At 44.7% G+C, this 22,305-nt stretch overlaps 1 long non-coding RNA gene across 1 annotated transcript in view; it reads right to left on the bottom strand.

Annotated features, from left to right (window-relative positions):
- Nucleotides 1-12,759, bottom strand: part of LOC141099122 (uncharacterized) — a 117,808-nt gene extending 105,049 nt beyond the window's left edge. The window contains exon 1 of the long non-coding RNA XR_012234417.1: nt 12,051-12,759. This is a non-coding gene — a long non-coding RNA (uncharacterized lncRNA). The remainder of the gene's footprint in view (nt 1-12,050) is intronic.
- Between the last annotated feature and the right edge of the window lie 9,546 nt (nt 12,760-22,305).

The following is a 22,305-nucleotide window of genomic DNA, read 5'->3' as shown; positions in this document are numbered from 1 at the left end:
ATACACAGAAGCTCTGTATATAGTGTCAGTGTACAGGTAATACAGTGATCATCAGTGACATTATACACAAGAGCTCTGTATATACTGTCAGTGTACAGATAATACAGTGATCACCATTGACATTATACACAGAAGCTCTGTATATAGTGTCAGTGTACAGGTAATACAGTGATCCCCAGTGACATACAAAGGAGCTCTGTATATAGTGTTAGTCTACAGGTAATACAGTGATCCCCAGTGACATTATACACATGAGCTCTGTATATGGTGTCAGTGTACAGGTAATTCAAAGAGCACCAGTGGCATTATACACAGGAGATCTGAATATAGTGTCAGCGTACAGGTAATACAGGAATCACTAGTGACATTATACACAAGAGCTGTTATGATGAGTCGCCGAAGGAGGAAAAAACAAAATACCAGCTAAGTCCAGAAAAACCAGAGAGGTTGGCAGCTATCGGATTTCAGACCCCTGAACCTATCCACAACAACTAGCAGTAGCCGTGGGGGGTTCCTACGGTGCCCTAGACCCCTCGATCACAGCCGGAGAACTACATAGCCTAAAGACAGAAAGGGGAAAAACTAAAAGAGCAAAAGATCAACAGATCAGAGACAAAAATCGAATTCAGCTCACACCCGGCCGGGGATGGCAGAACTCCCAAAAAAGAAGGCAAAACAAAAGCAAAACTGAAGAGTACAAAGCAGAGCAGAAAAACTTAGCTTTGAGATGCAGGAATCAGACTGGTCTCCAAGAATCCAGCAGGAAAATCACCAGCCAGACGGGCGTCGGCAGCCTTATATCCAGTCCTCAATTCCAGCCACCCAGTCATCATCTAGCTGCCCAGGTGTTTGGTAATCAGTCTCACTACCTTCCTTCACTAGAGGAGGGAGTTCATCAGACCTCAATGGTGAAGGGCAAAATGAACTCACAACAAAGAGCACTGTCACGCTGCTGCTATGCAGGTAGATGCAATCACCATGATATGGCAATAGAGTAGATGGAGGACTGCACACAGCAAGAGCAGACCTGCAGCACAGCAGTGAGGCTACCAGCAGGTGGCAGCAGAATAGTCAAACAAGCCAGGTCGATATTAGTCTGTAGCGCAGTAACAAACACAGAGTCAGAAACAAGCCAAATGGGTCAGTACCGGTCAGGAGCAGTATTGCCAAAGACAAGAGACAGATAGCAGATCAGGGTCCAAGACAAGTCAAATACCAGAGAGTCCAAGACATGAGAGGGGGCACACAGTCGGGACGGGAAGAGGGGAACAAACAGACACGGGCTAAGTCAGCAACAGCAGAAGGACAAATCAGGGTATACACAGAGTCAGCTACTCACATCATAGGCAGAAACTATAACTGACACCGGCTGCAGGATGTAGTGAAGAGAAATAGCCAGCCTGAAGCCAGAACGAGGCATAGAAAAGATAACCCTTGACATGATCAGACTGGGAATGAAAGACAGGATACAAAACCCGGCCTGGATCATGACAAGCGCTGTACTGTATGTATATAGTGTCAGTGCACAGTTAATAAAGTGACCACAGGTGACATTATGCAGAGGAGCTCTGTATATAGTGTCACTGCACAGATAATACATTGATCACCAGTGACATTATACACAGGACCTATGTATATAGTGTGCAGTGTTACACACTGACTCGCCGCTGATGTCTCTAGCTGAAGTCCTTCATCTTCATCCAGCACACACCTTCATCATTTCTTCCAGCCAGGACTCATTTCTGCAGAAAATAACAGTTATCTAGAGCACATTCCCCAATTTTTCCCCAACCTCTAGACTACGTCAGATTAAGAAAAAAGCGACCGAGTCGCCCTGCACAGTAACAGGACCTCTCCTCCCCTACACTGAAAACAGTATCCTCAAAAATAATATCCTTTAATTAGCCCCTACAGTAATAATATCCCACATTCTGGACCCCACATGTTCTTCCATTCTGGACCCAATGTGTCCTTTCATTCTGGACCCCATGTGTCCTCCCATTCTGGACCCCACTTATCCTCCCATTCTGCCTCAGTCTCTCCATACTGCCCCCATGTCTCTCCATATTGCCCACATGTCCCTCCATTATTGACCCCATAATCATCCATAGTAGTGTGTAATGCACCCCATAGTCATATATAGTAATATAATGCACCCCATAGTCATCCATAGTAGCATAATGCACTCCATAGTCATCAATAATAGTATAATGAACCCCATAGTCATATATAGAAGTATTTTGCACCCCCATAGTCATATATAATAGTATAATGCACCCCATAGTCATCCATAGTAGTATAATGCACCCCCATAGTAATAAAGTAAAATGCACCCTCATAGTGATATATACTAGTATAATGCACCCCCACAGTCATATATAGCAGTAAAATGCGCCCCCATAGTGGTATAATGCACCCCGATAGAACATATAAGTGATTACAGTACCTTTATAGATAGTGACTTACCGCTGATGTTCTTTCTGATGGATTTAGTCACTTTTCCTGACTTTTCCATCTGGCCCAGACCCACATGACAACTTCTTCTAGCCATGACTCAACTACAGAGATTAAAACAAAGACACATTTCACGTCTCATATTTTCATCACTGTCCCCAATGGGACTATTCCCAACCTGCAAAAACTCCTTTTCCTGCTAATACCCCAATGCTGCGCTGCAGCTGCCTTATGTGTCCCAATTACTGCACCTGCTGTGTGGTTCAGTGTGCCCTCTAAATTCTAAAGCAACCCTCTAGAATATAGTAATGCTGTGTGCAAGTGCCCTAGAAAACAGTGCCCCCATTTTGGCTCCTAGAAAGTAATAATGCCCTCTTTGTGCCCCTTTGACAGTCACAATTACCAGCGTGCCCCTTTAACAATAAGTGTCAACTTTACATTTAATAATGTCCTGAGTCTCCACCCTGTACAGCGCCCCTATATGCAATTAATGCTCCCTCACTGTACAGTACCACTCACAAAGCATACTGACCCCTTAGTAGCCCCCAAACTATTTGATGGCTCTAACATTGTATGATGGCTAGTGTTGAGCGATACCTTCCGATATCGGGAAATATTGGATCGGATTGGATCAGACAGATACCCCAAAAATATCGGGTATCGCCGATTCCGATACCGGAAACCCATGCAAGTCAATGGGGCACAAATATCGGAATGAAAATAAACCCTTTCTTTCCTTGAACATCCTGTTCGGGAGGGGGGGAAGAGTGTGGGCGTTGCGTGGGTGGAGACTGTGCGTGTGTGTGCGGGCGGGGTCTGTACGGGCCTCTCGGGGGTCTGTGCGGGCCTGCCGGGGGTCTGCGCGGGCCTGCCGGGGGGGTCTCTGCGGGCTGCCGGGGGTCTGTGCGGGCCTGCCGGGGGTCTGTGCGGGCGTCTGTGCCGCCTGCTGGGGGTCTGTGCGGGCCTGCCGGTGGTCTGTATGGGCCTGCCGGGGGTCTGTGCGGGCTGCCGGGGGTCTGTGCGGGCCTGCCGGGGGTCTGTGCGGGCCTGCCGGGGGTTGTGTGTGTGCAGGCATCGTTGTAGTCCCATCGGGCTATGCCTGCTACAATGACAGTGATTGACACATTAGCCAATGATGGGACAGTAGTAGTCCTATCATCCGGCTAATGTGTTGGATGTAAAAAAAGAAAAAAAAAACATGCATACTACATACATCCTACATACATACATACTACATATATACAACATACATACATACTACATACATACTACATATATACTACATTCATACAACATACTACATACATACTACATATATACTACATTCATACAACATACATACATACTACATACATACTACATATATACTACATTCATACAACATACATGCTACATTCATACAACATGCATACATACTACATAATACATACTACATATATACTACATTCATACAACATGCTACATACATACAATCAACATAAATACTACATACATACTACATACATTCATACAATACATACATATAGATATACAGTACATATAACATAGAGTACATACGCACCATCACTTGTCACTTTGATCCCCGAAGCCAGTGTCATCTGTAAAAAATATTAAAATAGCAAACAACCAATATACTCCCTGATCCGCAGAAATCCATGAGTGTCCCACGACGATCTCCCGTGGAGAACAGCAGCTGATGCAACCGCTCTCTAGGGGCTCCAGGAATACAGTGACGGGAGGTAGGTATCCTTCCGCACTGTATTCCTCCGCCACTGTAAAAAAAATAGTCCCTAGTCTCACTTTTGGCATTGCTGTGTGAGAAAGTTCCCACACAGCTTTTGCCATAAAGTGAGACCAGTGAAGTATAGTCACCTCTCAGTGATGCACTGCCGGAGATCGTCGTGGGACACTCGTGGATTTCTGCGGATCAGGGAGTATATTGGTTGTTTGTTATTTTAATATCGGCCGATACCCAATATTTGCAGTATCGGAATGCTCAACACTAATGATGGCACACTCACTGTAATCTCTACACTGTAAGATGGTCCCCTAGATAACATCCATTTAATATAATGCATCAGATAGTCCTCAATATAGTGTAATGCACTCCACATAGGCATACTCTATATCAGTGTTCCCCAACAACAGTCCTCAAGAGCCACCAATAGGTCATGTTTTCAGGATTTCATTAGTATTGCCCAGGTGATGGAATTATTGCCTGTGCAAGTACTGCAATTATCATTTGGGCCATGCTAAGGAAATCCTGAAAACATGAACCATTGGTGGCTCTTGAGGACTGGAGTTGGGGAAAACTGCTCTCTACAGTATAATGCTTTCCCCATAAGTAGACTCTATATAGTATAATGCACTCTCCATAGGCAAATTCAATAGAATAATGCACCCCCATAGGGAGACTTTATATAGTATAATGCACTCCCCATATGGAGACTCTATATTGTATATTGCAACCCCATAGTAAGACTCTATAGAATAATGCACCCCCATAGGGAGACTTTATATAGTATAATGCACTCCACATAGGGAGACTCTACTGTATATTGTATATTGCACCCCCCATAGGTAGACTCTATATAGTATAATGCACCCCCAATATTTCTCTATAGTATAATACACCCCCATAGGCAGACTCTATATAGTATAATGCACTCCCTATAGGCAGACTCTATTTTGTATAATACTCTCCTCATAGGCAGAGTATATTGTATAATGCACCCCCCCATAAGCAGACTCTATAGTATAATGCCCACCATAGGGAGACTCTACAGTATAATGCACTTGTCATGGTTTGAACAGGGTTCTTGCCCTGCACTCACAGGGTTAAGTGTTCGTGGCCTCTTGTACTATTGTCTTTTCTGGTTCTGACCTCCTGGCTTGGCTATCGTTACTCCGTTACAGTTTGTCCTTATTGTACCGTCTATTGCCCTTTCTGGTTTTGTGATCTATTGCTACGTCCTGACTATCCATTCTGTCTAACTGTATTGCTATCTCGTGCTTTGACCCTTTCAGTTTTTTTTCCTCTGAAGGAAAGGAAAAAAAAAAAAAGTGTGTTATCCTCATGGATCCCATACAAGCTTTGGCTGATCAGGTCAAGCACCTGACCCAAATGTTCCACAAACTTAATGTGGAACAGCGCACGATGGTTCATACCCAGCAACAGGTGGTGGATACTGTGCAGGGGGCTGTCGCTGCAGGGGCTCCTAGTGCTGGGGATAGAGATGTGTCATTGGCATCCCCCAAATCTCTGGTCAAATTGCCAGACCCTTTCTCAGGGGATAAAAGGGAGTTCAGGTCGTTCAGAGAAGCATGCAAGCTTTTTTTTTCTCTGAGGCCCAGCTCCTCCGGGGATGAGTTCCAGAGGGTGGGGGTCGTCATTTCCCTACTTCGGGGGGCTCCACAGGCATGGGCTTTCTCTCTCTCTCTTCCTCTGCTCCTGAACGTATGTCTGTGAATTTGTTCTTTGAGGCTCTGGGGCACATTTATGATGAGCCTGATAGAGTGCGTCTGGCAGAGGATATGTTGATGAGTGTGACACAGGGGAGGCACTCAGCTGAATGGTTCTGCTCTGAGTTCAGATGCTGGGCAGCGGAGGTCTCCTGGGATGATGCTGCCCTCCGGGGTTTGTTCTGTAGAGGCCTGTCCAAACGTTTGAAAGATGCTCTAGCCCTTCATCCTCCACCGGATTCTTTGGAGGACACTATGATCCAGGCTGTCCGCATGGACCGTAGGCTGCGGGCAAGAGGGGTCATGCTGCAGGAGACCCCTTTATTCTCCAATCAGAGAGACTCTGCATCTAGTCCTGAGCCCATGGAGGTTGGTGCCACGTCATTGGAGGAAAAAGAGAGGAGACGCCATAGAAACAACCAATTGTGCTTTTACTGTGGATCCGCTGGACATTGGAGAAGGAACTGCCCTTCTTGCCCTTGTTCATTGAAGCCGTCAGGAAAGCGACTGAGTCTGGGTAACAATCGAGGAGGTTGCCCAGACTCCCAGGTACCCTTTTCCTCACTTACTAAAATTCTGCTTCCGGTGGAAGTAGAACTTACAGGCGGTCCGGCTGGGACTACCGCCTTTGTTGACTGTGGTTCTTCTATTAATCTGATCGATGCCAAAGTTGTGACTTTTCATACGATAGGGACAGTCAGGTTAAAAGGTCCTGTTAAAATTGTGGCAATTGATTCCTCTCCTATCACCAAGGAGGGAATTTGTTTCATGACTGTTACCTTTTCGCTGAAAGTGGGTTCCACTCACGTAGAAAAATTAAGGTGTTTTGTTCTAAATAATCTGCCGGCTGGACTGGTACTGGGTATGCCTTGGCTTCAAAGTCACAATCTTACTATTGACTAGTTCACGGGGGAGATCATTCAGTGGGGTTGTATGGCTAACGGTCTATGTTGTAACTTGACAACTCTTGTCACCCCAGTAAAATCTGTGTCAGTGTCGTCCGTCGATCTGGAAGGTATTCCGGAGTACCTGAAAGATTTTGAAGACATATTTTCTGAAAGTGATGCTGAGGTGCTACCACCACATAAACCCTTTGATTGTGCCATTAATCTAGTCCCTGGAGTCAAGTTACCCAAGGCTCACCTGTTCAATTTGTCTGGGCCCGAACGTCTAGCCATGAAGGAGTACATTACCGAGAGTCTCCGCAAAGAGCATATTAGACCTTCTGTTTCACGGCGGCGGGCTTCTTTTTTGTTAAGAAAAAAGATGGTGGTTTGCGGCCGTGCCTCGACTTTCGGGAATTAAGCAAAATTACTGTGAAAAATACATACCCTCTCCCCCTAATTCCTGATCTATGTAACCAACTCACCGGGGCCAAGTGGTTCTCTAAACTGGATTTACGTGGGGCATATAACCTTATAAGAGTCCGGGAAGGGGACAAATGGAAAACAGCATTCCTGACGACTGAAGGGCTGTTCAAAAACTTGGTTATGCCCTTTGGTCTCACCAACGCTCCTGCTGTTTTTGAGAATTTTATTAATGTAATTTTCTCTGATTTAATTGGTCATTTTGCGGTTATCTATTTGGATGACATTCTGGTGTACTCAATGGACAGTCAATCTCACTTCCACCAGTTGCGGATGGTTCTCCTAAGACTGAGGGAGAATCATTTGCATGCCAAGTTGGAAAAATGCTCATTTTTCATGCAAGAAGTATCCTTTCTGGGGTTGATTGTGTCAGGGGAGGGGTTCCGCATGGATCCTAAGAAGGTCCAGGCTGTTACAGATTGGGTGCAGCCTCATGACTTGAAAGGGTTGCAGGGATTTTTAGGCTTTGCTAACTTTGATAGGAAATTTATTAAGGGCTTCTCGCAGGTGGTAAAGCCTCTAACGGACCTCACTCTCAAGGGAGCTGATGTAAAAAATTGGTGTGTAGCTGCAAAAAATTCTTTCATGACATTAAAAAAGTGCTTTTCTTCAGCGCTTGTATTGGTACAACCCGACCCGTCAAGACCTTTTATCGTGGAGGTTGATGCCTCGGAAGTAGGGGTGGGGGCAGTTTTGTCTCAGGGCCCTCCTACCCTTACTAATCTGAGGCCTTGCGCCTTCTTCTCTAAAAAATTTTCCTCTGCCGAGAGAAATTACGATGTCGGCAATTGAGAGTTGTTGGCGGTAAAGTTGGCTTTTGAAGAATGGAGGCATTTCCTGGAGGGGGCTATTCATCCCATTACAGTCATCACTGATCACAAAAATTTGGCCTATATCGAGTCTGCCAAGAGATTGACCCCCAGACAGGCTCGGTGGGTGCATTTTTTTTCTCAATTTCAGTTTACCATCACATTCCGCCCGGAATCTAAAAACATCAAGGCTAATGCCTTATCCCGAAGCTTTGATTCGGTGTCCCCTCCAGAACCTCCCTCCTCCATTCTTCAGCCAGGAGGAGTGGTGGCCAAAATCTCATCTGAGTTACAGAGAGAGATTTTGGAGGCCCAGGCTCGGGCTCCGACTGGTAAACCCCCGGGTAAATTGTTTGTACCGGAACGTTTCCGTATCGGACTTATGCAGGAATTTCACGATCCTAAGTTGAGTGCTCACCCTGGGATTGCAGCTACCCGGGGGGCAATTGCGAGGGGTTTCTGGTGGCCATCTATGGTAACAGATATTAAAAAGTTTGTGACTGCATGTGGGGTGTGCGCTCGTTCTAAAAGTTCTCAGGTCCGGCCGGCCAGGGAGTTGGTGCCTTTGCCAATTCCGGATAGACCATGGACACATTTGTCCATGGATTTTATCACAAATCTTCCTCCTTCCAGGGGCAACTTGGTGATATGGGTGGTGGTGGATAGGTTTTCAAAACAAGCCCACTTTGTAGCTCTCCCCGCGTCACCGTCGCCCGCTTATTTATGCAGCATATAATTCGGTTGCATGGAGTGCCTATGAATGTGGTGTCAGACAGAGGGGTACAGTTTGTAGCCAGGTTCTGGAGGGCTTTTTGCAAAAAGCTGAGGATTTTGTTGTCCTTCTCCTCTGCCTACCACCCAGAGTCTAATGGACAGACGGAGCGCACGAACCAATCGTTGGAGCAGATTCTGAGATGCCTGGCCTCTTCCAGGCAGGAGGACTGGTGTGAGGTATTGCCCATGGCAGAGTTTGCATTCAACGGTCGTGTGAGTCAATCTACTGGGAAGTCTCCCTTTCAGATCAACTATGGGTTTAACCCACATTTTGGAGAGTTTTCCCGCATGGATTCAGGTTGTCCTGGAGCTGAGGGTGCGACACAATGTATTAGAATTCTTTGGAGGGAGGTTCAGAGGAATATTTCCAAGGCCCAGGAAAACTATAAGCGGTTTGCTGACAGGAGGAGGGGGCCAGGTCCAGCATTTGCAGTAGGGGAGAAGTTGTGGCTATCCACCCGCAATATCAAGCTTAAGATACCATCTATTAAGCTGGGCCCCAAGTTTATTGGCCCATACAAAGTTGTGGAGGCTGTTAATCCAGTAGCCTACCGACTGCAGCTTCCCACCTCCTTTAAAATTTCTGATGTCTTCCACAGGTCCCTGTTAAAGCCTGTGGGGACGGTGAGAGAGGATCCCTCATCAAATGCTCCGCCAGTGCTGGTAGAGGGGCAGCTGGAGTATGAAGTAGGATGCATTGTCGACTCCCGGTGGGTGCGCCGGAGACTCCAGTATCTGATACACTGGAAGGGGTACTCTCTGGAGGATCGGTCATGGGTTCCGGCCAGTTCGGTGCATGCCGATCGTCTGGTGCGGGCTTTCCACGCCAGATACCCAGACAAGCCTGGGGGTCCAGTGGCCCCCCCGTTAAGGGGGGGTACTGTCATGGTTTGAACAGGGTTCTTGCCCTGCACTCACAGGGTTAAGTGTTCATGGCCTCTTTCTGGATCTCGGAGGGGTATTTATACTCACTCTTTACCAGGGTTCTCTGTCAGCTATACTGTTGTTCTGGTGTGTCTGACCCCTGGTGTGCATGTATTCTGCGTTGCTTGTTTGCTTCCCGTGTATGACCTGGTCTGTTCCCTCAGTCTGTACTCCGTCTCTCGTTTTGGTACTATTGTCTTTTCTGGCTCTGACCTCCTGGCTTGGCTATCGTTACTCCGTTACAGTTTGTCCTTATTGTACCGTCTATTGCCCGTTCTGGTTTTCTGATCTATTGCTACGTCCTGACAATCCATTCTGTCTAACCCTTTGGTACTGTATTGCTATCTCACGCTTTGACGCGGCTTGATCTGGTTTCTGTCTCTGTCTATGCCCCTTGGTAACATTGTCCTGTAGTTACCTTTCTAGGAGTTTCCCTGCAGCTCCTAGCTCTGTAGCGCTTAGGCCACACCCCCAGCAGTCACGTGCTTCAGGTCCTGATAGTCTGAAGCACGCATCGTCTCCGCTGTTGCCCTGTTCAACAGGTATCTTTGAGCACTGTTTTTGTACTCAGGACACATGCACTGGCTCAGTGAGCAAGTGCAGTGCGGTGTTCCTGACAGCAGTCCCCTCTAGCAGACTCTATATTGTATAATGCACCCCATAGACAGATTCTATATTGTATAATGCACCCCCCATAGGGAGAATTTATATTGTATAATGCAGCCCCATAGGCAGACTCTATCTTGTATTATGCACCACACATAGACGGACTCTCTATAGTATAATGCATTCCCCATAGGCAGACTCTATATTGTATAATGCACCCCCCATAGTAAGACTCTATGTTGTATAATGCAGCCCCATAGGCAGACTCTGTATTGTATAATGCACCCCCGATAGGGAGACTCTATATACTATAATGCACCCCCATAGGGAGACTCTATATTGTATAACTAGCTGAAGACCCCAGCATTGCCTGGGCATAGTAACCAACTGTGGTTAGTTATAACAAATTATAATGATTATATTGAACATAAAAACATTTCACATCATATATTCAACACTACAGATTTGCAACACAAATTAACTAAACGATTACCCAAGTATTGATAGTATTTTATTTTCAACTCATTCAAGATTTTTGGTTTTTCCTTTCGGTGCAAAGATGAACAGATTTTTCGCAGTTACAACTCTTGAACAGACCATGTAAAGTTGACCATGAGAAAAGCAGTACTTTCAAGGACTGCCCCTGAGCATTGTTAATGGACATTGCAAATAGCAGTTGAACTGGAAACTGGAGGCATTTAAAATAAAAAAACAAATCAGATGGAATGAGTGGAGTTCTTGGAATGAAAATGTCCTCTCCTTTGGCACATCCTGTTTCTGAGCTATGTATCTAACCATATCCTGTGTGATAATGTCTGCTGAGCTGTGTACCTAATCCTCTCCTGTGTGATACTTTCTGCTGAGCTGTGTCTCTAATCCTATTGTGTGTTACTGACTGCTCAGCCGTGTATCTAATCCTATCCTGTGTGATACTGACTGCTGAGCAGTGTATCTAATCCTATCCTGTGTGATACCATCTGCTGAGCCGTCTATCTAACCCTATCCTGTGTGATACTGACTGCTTAGCCATGTACCTAATCCTATCATGTGTGTTACTGACTGCTCAGCCGTGTATCTAATCCTATCCTGTGTAATACTGACTGCTGAGCCATGCATCTAATCCTATCCTGTGTGATACTGACTGCAGAGCCGTGTATCTAATCCTATTCTGTGTGATACTGTCTGCTGAGCTGTGTATCTAATCTTATCATGTGTGATACTGACTGCTGAGCCGTGTATCTAATCCTATTCTGTGTGATACTGTCTGCTGAGCCGGGTGTCTAATACTATTCTGTGTGATACTGTGTGCTGAGCTGTGTATCTAATCCTATCCTGTGTGATACTGTCTGCTGAGCCATGTATCTATTCCTTTCCTGTGTGATACTGACTGCTGAGCTGTATCAAGAAAAAAGAGGGAGAGAAGCCAGCGCTGCTTGTGGTCAGAACGTAATACAAGAAGTGTGAAAACACACATAGGTTTCAATCTGTATTCAAAAATGAGACATTTAGCAAAAAATTGATCAATTGTTTGAGCTACCCCGCCACGTCAAGGCAGTCTCGTATGGGGAGTCCTACTCTACGTTTTTTATATTCGCTGTGCCATTACGGCCTCCTAAATGTATAAAAGCAAGACCTCATTACATGCACACTGTACCTCAAGCATTTCAGAATCGCTCCTATGGCACCAGAGGACAAGCGCAGATAAAGATTAGCCAGGTCCATGCAGACATTTCAGGTCCAACCTCCACACTGCCTGTCCAGCACCACATGATAAAGGACGATCCAGGCCCAGATACAGGTGCGTAATCAAATAAAGCCTAGGGCAGGGCAGGGCTGCCGTTTAATGTGAACAGCAGCCTAGATCAATCACTGAGAAAACAGAAAGAATGGCGTACATGACCCAGCGCGCACGGCTACAGTGGTGGTCAGCCACAAAACCAATATCAAGAAAAAAGAGGGAGAGAAGCCAGCGCTGCTTGTGGTCAGAACGTAATACAAGAAGTGTGAAAACACACATAGGTTTCAATCTGTATTCAAAAATGAGACATTTAGCAAAAAATTGATCAATTGTTTGAGCTACCCCGCCACGTCAAGGCAGTCTCGTATGGGGAGTCCTACTCTACGTTTTTTATATTCGCTGTGCCATTACGGCCTCCTAAATGTATAAAAGCAAGACCTCATTACATGCACACTGTACCTCAAGCATTTCAGAATCGCTCCTATGGCACCAGAGAGGACAAGCGCAGATAAAGATTAGCCAGGTCCATGCAGACATTTCAGGTCCAACCTCCACACTGCCTGTCCAGCACCACATGATAAAGGACGATCCAGGCCCAGATACAGGTGCGTAATCAAATAAAGCCTAGGGCAGGGCAGGGCTGCCGTTTAATGTGAACAGCAGCCTAGATCAATCACTGAGAAATCAATGAGACATTTAGCAAAAAATTGATCAATTGTTTGAGCTAAAAAACGTAGAGTAGGACTCCCCATACGAGACTGCCTTGACGTGGCGGGGTAGCTCAAACAATTGATCAATTTTTTGCTAAATGTCTCATTTTTGAATACAGATTGAAACCTATGTGTGTTTTCACACTTCTTGTATTACGTTCTGACCACAAGCAGCGCTGGCTTCTCCCCCTCTTTTTTCTTGATATTGGTTTTGTGGCTGACCACCACTGTAGCCGTGCGCGCTGGGTCATGTACGCCATTCTTTCTGTTTTCTCAGTGATTGATCTAGGCTGCTGTTCACATTAAACGGCAGCCCTGCCCTGCCCTAGGCTTTATTTGATTACGCACCTGTATCTGGGCCTGGATCGTCCTTTATCATGTGGTGCTGGACAGGCAGTGTGGAGGTTGGACCTGAAATGTCTGCATGGACCTGGCTAATCTTTATCTGCGCTTGTCCTCTCTGGTGCCATAGGAGCGATTCTGAAATGCTTGAGGTACAGTGTGCATGTAATGAGGTCTTGCTTTTATACATTTAGGAGGCCGTAATGGCACAGCGAATATAAAAAACGTAGAGTAGGACTCCCCATACGAGACTGCCTTGACGTGGCGGGGTAGCTCAAACAATTGATCAATTTTTTGCTAAATGTCTCATTTTTGAATACAGATTGAAACCTATGTGTGTTTTCACACTTCTTGTATTACGTTCTGACCACAAGCAGCGCTGGCTTCTCCCCCTCTTTTTTCTTGACTGCTGAGCTGTGTATCTAATCCTATCCTGTGTGATACTGACTGCTGAGCTGTGTATCTAATCCTATCCTGTGTGATACCGTCTGCTGAGCCGAGTATCTAACCCTATCCTGTGTGATACTGACTGCTGAGCAATGTATCTAATCCTATCCTGTGTGATACTGACTGCTGAGTCGTGTATCTAATCCTATCCATTGTGATACTGACTGCTGAGCCGTGTATCTAATCCTATTCTGTGTGACACTGTGTGCTGAGCTGTGTATCTAATCCTATCCTGTGTGAAACTGTCTGCTGAGCCATGTATCTATTCCTATCCTGTGTGATACTGACTGCTGAGCTGTGTATCTAATCCTATCCTGTGTGATACCGTCTGCTGAGCCATGTATCTAACCCTATCCTGTGTGATACTGACTGCTGAGCCGTGTACCTAATCCTATCATGTGTGTTACTGACTGCTGAGCAATGTATCTAACCCTATCCTGTGTGATACTGACTGCTTAGCCATGTATCTAATCCTGTCCTGTGTGATACTGACTGCAGAGCCGTGTATCTAATCCTATTCTGTGTGATACTGTCTGCTGAGCCGTGTATCTAATACTATTCTGTGTGATACTGTGTGCTGAGCTGTGTATCTATTCCTATCCTGTGTGATGCTGACTGCTGAGCTGTGTACCTAATCCTATCATGTGTGTTACTGACTGCTCAGCCATGTATCTAATCCTATCCTGTGTGATACTGACTGCTGAGCCATGTATCTAATCCTATCCTGTGTGATACTGACTGCAGAGCCGTGTATCTAATCCTATTCTGTGTGATACTGTGTGCTGAGCCATGTATCTAATCCTATCCTGTGTGATACTGACTGCTGAGCCGTGTATCTAATCCTATCCTGTGTGATACTGACTGGTGAGCAGTGTATCTAATCCTATCCTGTGTGATACCGTCTGCTGAGCCATGTAGTTAACCCTATCCTGTGTGATACTGACTGCTGAGCCGTGTACCTAATCCTATCCTGTGTGATACTGACTGCTGAGCTGTGTATCTAATCCTATCCTGTGTGATACCGTCTGCTGAGCTGTGTATCTAACCTTATCCTGTGTGTTACTGACTGCTGAGCCATGTATCTAATCCTATCCTGTGTGATACTGACTGCTGAGCCGTGTATCTAATCCTATTCTGTGTGATACTGTCTGCTGAGCCGTGTATCTAATACAATTCTGTATGATACTGTGTGCTGAGCTGTGTATCTATTCCTATCCTGTGTGATACTGACTGCTGAGCTGTGTATCTAATCCTATCCTGTGTGATACTGACTGCTGAGCCATGTCTCTAATCCTATCCTGTGTGATACTGACTGCTGAGCCGTATATCTAATCCTATTCTGTGTGATACTGGGCTCCCCCTGCAGTCTGTGTCAGAGGGTGGTCTGTGTTGGCATGGTAATAAAATGTGTTATTTCCAGCTTTACAGAAGGACAATAACATCATAGAAATGATGATAGGCCAAATTGTTTGTGGAATTGGAACACGCGGGGTTAAAATTTTGCCTCACAACATAGCCTATGACGCTCTCGGGGTCCAGACGTGTGACTGTGCAAAATTTTGTGGCTGTAGCTGTGACGGTGCAGATGCCAAAACTGGACATACAAGCATACATATATACATAGTCTTTTTCCCCATTATGTACCTAGGGGCAAAATTGTTTGGTGAATTGGAACGCGTGGGGTTAAAACTTCACCTCACAGCATAGCCTATGACGCTCTCGGGGTCCAGATGTGTGACTGGGCAAAATTTTGTGGCTGTAGCTGTGACGATGCAGATGCCAATGCCGGACATACATACTTACAAACATACACACACACACACACACATTGAGCTTTATATATTAGATGTACCCACCACAGGCAGACTCTATATGATATAATGCACCTCTATAGGGAGACTATATATAGTATAATGCACCCCCATAGGCAGACTCTATATTGTATAATATATCCCCATAGGTAGACTCTATATAGTATAATGTACCCCTGTAAGCGTGTGAAGAGGAGGAGAAACCTAAATGGGGTTACCACTCCTGCTCCGTGTTTGGAACCACCTGGCCAGGCAGCAGCGTTTCCTGGGGGAAGGTTATCAGACCTGGACCGACCCTTCCCTGTGACTGTGGGGGACCTGTTAGAGGGGGCTGCTCGTCGTAAGCAGAGGGCAGTCAGGGTGGGAAAGTTCAACGCGGCGGAGAGAGAGCTGCGAACTGCACCGCTCCCCCAGAGAGAGAGAACCCTCCGGCTGAGGACTGAGACAGACCGACAGCACGCGGTGAGCACCCTATGTGAAAACAAGGACCCACTAGACTCCTCTGTCAAGTCTGAGATCGACGCTGCACAGTGACAGACCAGAGCCCCTGAGAGAAGTAGCTGAACTGACCAAGGAGCGTGGTAACGTTCCTGTGGAGACATGTGCTGAGTGTGGACTTGAGACTAAAGGCCCCGTCACACATAGCGATTTCGCTAGCGAGATCGCTGCTGAGTCACAAGTTTTGTGACGTAACAGCGATCTCACCAGCAAGATCGCTGTGTGTGACAGCGATCAGCGACCGGCCCCCCTGCCGGTATCGCTGATCGCTGTAGGAAAGTCCTGGACATTTTTGGTCGCTGGTCTCCCGCTGGCTAGCACGCATCGCTGCGTGTGACAGGTGGGAGACCAGCAATCATCTGGTAACTAAGGTAAACGCAGGGTTTCTAATCACTGCGCTGTGCTTAGAAACCCTCTGTGTACCTTAGTTACCAGCGCGCTGATGCAGGGAGCTGGTAACTAAGGTACACATCGGGTTTCTAAGTGACGCACATCCCTTAGAAACCCGATGTGTACCTTAGTTACCAGCTCCCTGCATCAGCGCGCTGGTAACTACAGTACACAGTGATGCCGCCGCTCGGTGTCGCTGGTCCTGATCGCTGGTGAAGCTGTCTGTTTGACAGCTCACCAGCGATCATGTAGCGACTCACCAGCGATCCTGACATGTTGATATCGTTGCCGGGATCGCTGGTGAGTTGCTATGTGTGACAGGGCCTTAAGAGTGGTGAGAGCAGGACCCCCTCTCACTGCCCAGCACCCTATTGTTTTGCCCTGGAGGCCATTTCTTCTTCCTGGACAGAGACTTGAGAGACTGCATGTGCCGCTGTTGACGGTGCCAATGATGGAGGATTAGACCCTGCAATCAAGCCTTCTTCAGACTGATAAGTTTATTCTGCTTCCGTTTATTATCTTAAATACCATATTACCGTTTATCTGTTGCAATTTCCCCCCCTGTTGCTATTCGAATGATTCCATCTGCAGTACGTGTGATATGCGAGTTCCCCTTATTAACTAAAATGTGCCTTCTTTTACTACTGAATACTACTGGAGGCTGGAGCAGAAAAGCATATGTGGCGCCTTGCGTCTTTGCCGCCACAAAAGGGTTAAATATGTACTGTTTTGTATGTGTTTTGTAAGCAATGGGAGTTATGCTTTCTCTGCTAGAGACCACAACACACACACACAATTTACCTCACTCCCTTACTTGTCTGAAGCTATGAGCTTTGCAGACATACCCTAACTGGGAGGGGGAGGAGTCGAGAGTTGTTGTTTTCAGTGAAGGAGAGAATGAAGAACGCTCCTGGAAGCCATGACATGCACGCCCTCCAGGAGCAAAGCTAAGAAGAATCAGGGAGTCAGCCCCTAGGCCCTCCATGCTTTCAGAGCAGGGTGGTAAGCTGAGAGACTGTGTGGGTTTATACAACCAACAGCAGAGTGTTTTCCCCGGGAAGACTGCAGCAAACTAGGATCAGTGAAGGATTGTGCAAGAAGGAACTCGAGCTTCACACAGTGTCCAAGTTGCAAGTTGCCAGAGGAGGAATACACAGTGAGTAGGGGCTATACTGGAAGTTCTAGACTCTGGGAAGCCTTGGTCCCAGAAGGGATTAGAATAGCAGGAAGCTTACACCGAGTCACAGCAGAGAGAAGGATAACTCCCATTCTGCAGAGCAGACTGTAACCTGGTGAGAGTTATAATATCTCCTCTGAACTACACCTGAACTACAGTAAATGATAAAGTGACTTTCCTTGTCTCCTGCCTTATTACTCTGTGCCTTCTACTTCCATCACAATCTCTGGGGGTCAGCCCTGGTTGATGGGGGTTTAACATTTGCACTTCCATCACCATCTACCACGCCAGGGATCATCTGCAGTGCCGGCTATACTACAGTCGAACACTCCAACTGACGTCACAAATCACTACATAAACTTTATCCCTAAACAATACTCCCCTTTTACATGACTGCCTGGGGCCACAGACCAGGTCACTGCCACTGTGACACATCCCTTTAAGACGACCGGCCCGGTACCGAGTATCCCACGGCCTCTGGGGCACATTACATCCAACTTCAGGGGCCCTCCATAGATGAAATGGGACTATTGTACTGTAGCATACCTGTGCAGTATTATATCTTTCTGGGAGTGTAAATAATTTGTTGTGAACAATTTCTTCAAGCTATATAAAGATTATCAGTAACTGAAGTATACAAAATTGTCCAAAGCCGTAGAAAACAAGTGCAACGCTGCATGTAACACTACTTTAAGTGGTTACTTATTTGTGGGGAAGCACCCTTTATTTATATATTAGTATATTTGGCACAAGTTCAGCACCCTTTATTTCTACATTAATATATCTGGCACAGTACTAGTCAAATGTTTGGACACACCTGGATGAAAGTATGTTTGTCAAGCCATTTTGATGTAAAGGCTTATTATTAAATTCCTACCAATCAATTGTGTTATGACAAGGAAGGGTGAGTCTTAACAACTCCATTTGGTAAAATGCCATGTTCTTTGCTTGTATTTGTCAATTATATGGTAAAAACAGTTTAATTTAGCATAAAGAAATAACAGTTCATCAAATAAATGATAGTCAGTACAGAAAACTGCAACAGCTTTTAGGGACTGATTTGCAGAGACAACAATGTACCAAATCGTCCATTTTTAATAGGGATTTTGAATAGCAAAAGATTCAATCTCCAGTGCTCCAGATTTCAAATCAGCACAGCAGACCAATTTACTTAGCGACTGGATGAGATTTTATATAACCTCATCCTTAGTGATGAGCGAGTATACTCGTTGCTCGGGTTTTCCCTAGCATGCTCGGGAAAACCCGAGCAACGAGTATACTCGCTCATCACTACTCATCCTCAATGCTTATACTATAATCTGCAGTGTTTTACAGTTAAACATATGTGGCTGAAATCATACAGCCAAGGTCTGGCACAAGCTGCCCATGGATTGGACAGCATGTATCAGATTCCTTCTAAAGAGAATCTATCAAATCCGGCAAGACGTGTGTCTGGGCACCTCTCCTTTTATGGCGACAAAGCTACAGATTTTGTATTCCATGTGTGTACATATAAACTTTCATTACAAAGTTTCCTCTTTCATTTTATGTACAGTATACCACTGGCCCTTATTACTTAGTATCCTCTCCTGTTATGTACGGCATCATCTATTTTTATGTAGCATACTGTCACGAGTTTACCGCGACAGAGAGGAAACAGAAGACCATAGCGTCTGATTTCTCCTACTCTTGCACTGATTAGAAGCACTTCACCTTCATATTAAACAGTGTAAATTTCTTTTAGCAGTGCAGGGGTTAATCTGCTTTGTTGAGAGCTCTTGGAGTGCTTAGGCTCTCAGCTGTGCACTGTTAGCCACTCCCATCGCCTATATAAACTGGGTCCTGGCTAGCACTCATTGTCAGAACTAGGTTATGCTGCATGACTGGAGGTTGTTGTTGGTTATTATTGGAGAAGGTGTTTAGTGGGTTTATCTTTGACAGTTGCTTGGTTTTGAGAGTGTGATAATTCCCTTTCTTACCCTACTTTGGTTTAACCACATCCTCCCCTCCCTCGTGTTAACCTCTGTTGTTTATGTGTGTATATTTGTATGATTGGTATTTTCCTTTATCTTTTCGTATTACCTTGTTAGTTTGGTTTATTATGATACACTACTACTCCCCTGTTCCCTGGGTGGGGGAAGGGTACAGACTGAGGGCAGATTCAGGAGCTAAGGCAAGGTACGTGGCCCCGATGTCTTCACTATCAGAAGTAATCCAGGGAAGAGGGCGAGCTAAGGCACCCGTAGCGTTAGAGATAGGGAAGAGCCCATGATCCTGGGACACCCGATAACAGAGTTGTAATACATCCTCTCTTATGTACAGTGGGAAAAAGCTACTTGGGATGGCTAAAAATTAACTTTTATTGGGTAATAAGATAAAAAAATCCCCAAAAAATAACAAACATCATATAAAGTGCAAATGTGCCAAAAGTGTAATAACACCAAGAACTATATTAAAGTCAGCGAATGGCCACTATCATACCTAAAATACATGAAGTGAAAGCTTGCTGGCAATGGCTAAAGCAATAGTTACACCGCCAATTCCCTTTATGTACAGTGGGTATGGAAAGTATTCAGACCCCTTTAAATGTTTCATTTTTCATTTCATTGCAGCCATTTGGTAAATTCAAAAAAGTTCATTTTTTTCTCATTAATGTACACTCTGCACCCCAGCTTGACTGAAAAAAAAAACAGAAATGGATAAATTTTTGCAAATTTATTAAAAAAGAAAAACTGAAATATCACATTGTCATAAGTATTCAGACCCTGTGCTCAGACACTCATTTAAGTCACATGCTGTTCATTTCCTTGTGATCCTCCTTGAGATGGTTCTACTCCTTCATTGTAGCCCAGCTGTGTTTAATTAAACTGATAGGACTTGATTTGTAAAGGCACACACCTGTCTATATAAGACCTCACAGCTCACAGTGCATGTCAGACCAAATGGGAATCATGAGGTCAAAGGAACTGGCCAAGGAGCTCAGAGACAGAATTGTGGCAAGGCACAGATCTGGCCAAAGTTACAAAAGAATTTCTGCAGTACTCAAGGTCCCTAAGATCATAGTGGCCTCCATAATCCTTAAATGGAAGAAGTTTGGGATACTTAAGCAGGTAAAAAAAAGAAACAATCTCACCACTTGTGTTGGCTGACTTGAAATTTTAAAACCAAGGGATAACAAGCAAATCGGATCCCATATTGGTTTCTCCCAGACACGCTCTTGTCCCAAACAGATTGTTTCTTTTTTATCCGCTTAAATATGTTAAAATTCATCCATTCTGGGTTGCTACAAATCACATGCCTTAGGGGTTATATGCAGATTGCTCTTTGACCGAATGGCATTTGTTATTTTTTTCCCCAGATATTTGTTGCATATAAATACTGTATCTATCTGCTGCTATTATTTTGACTAGCATATGTGTCATACTTTCCTGTCCACTAAACAAATGATACAGGGATGGAAAGAGTACCTATTTAGTTCTTAGAAAATTGGTTTGTGTGTACTCACCTTGGGGAGGTGGGATACAGCTTTTTGCATAGAAGTATTTATTTGGGGTAATATATGCAAATGGTTGTAAGTCTGTAACCATCACTGCGCAAGTTATGGGATTATCTAAAATGCTGCGGCTCTAATTGTCATCATCTGTGTGGTACTGATTATATGAATATACTAACCTATACCAGGCAGGTCCACTCAAGGAGAGACCGTTTCCCCTATTGGGTCTCTGATACTGTACGATACTACATACATAAAGGGAATTGGCAGTGTAACTAGTGTTTTAGCCACCTGCCAGCAAGCTTTCACTTCATGTATTTTAGGTATGATAGTGGCCATTCGCTACTTTTATATAGTTCTTGGTGTTATTACACTTTTAGCACATTTGCACTTTATATGATGTTTGCTATGTTTTGGGGCTATTTTGTATCCTATTAATCAATGAAAGTTAATTTTTAGACATCTCAAGTAGCTTTTTCCTACTATTTTTCTTGGGCCTAGTACTTTTTTCACTTTTTTGATATCTTATGTACAACGCCATCCCTTATTATATAGCATCTTCTTGTCATGTATATTACCATCCCTTATTATGTAGCCTCATCTCTTGTTATTTACAGCACATCCCTTATCATTTTCAGTACCATCCATTGCATAGCATATTTTATTGTTATTTTTATTATTTGTAGCCCCCTGTCTTTATTTCAAAACTCTTGCCAGATGTAAAATAAAATGACTGCTAATGGAATATGGGAAAGCTTCTGGAATATGGGAAAGCTTCTTTTTTAATGGAGGATGCTAATAGACTAGTCTTTCGGTCAGATCTTGCTCCATCAACAGTTATTTTATTTTGGAACAAGTGAGAACTATGTAAAAAAGAGAGAGCGCAATGAATAACAAAAATACCAAGACATATACGGCGACCATGGATTGCTTCTACTCCCTACTAATATACACTGATTGGCAGAAGTTTTACTATTGACATGTGCACACTGAAGTGCTTAGATCTACTACCAAAAACTGCATGCACCAAAAATTACCATTTTGTGGGTATCCTCGCCTTCTTTTTGTGTGACAGTTTGAAATTCCTTCATTTCATTCATTCTTTGGTAACCAGGATCTAAATATTTCAGTCCCTGCCCGTGAAAGAAAGTAATGGAAGGCTGTATAATTGGTTGGGACTGAAGAATATTTCAAAATCATAATTATTTTTAAGCAAAAGAAGTAGGTAAAAACATTCACCACCCTCCAGCATTCTCTGCTGGTCAAAATAGGTAATTATTAAAGTTTTTAAATATATGTCTGG

The sequence above is a fragment of the Dendrobates tinctorius genome, unplaced genomic scaffold (assembly GCF_039654945.1).
Source record: "Dendrobates tinctorius isolate UK_male_01 unplaced genomic scaffold, ASM3965494v1 ptg000098l, whole genome shotgun sequence".
Classification (NCBI taxonomy): Eukaryota; Metazoa; Chordata; class Amphibia; order Anura; family Dendrobatidae; genus Dendrobates; species Dendrobates tinctorius.
This window is presented reverse-complemented; position numbering and strand designations above follow the sequence as displayed.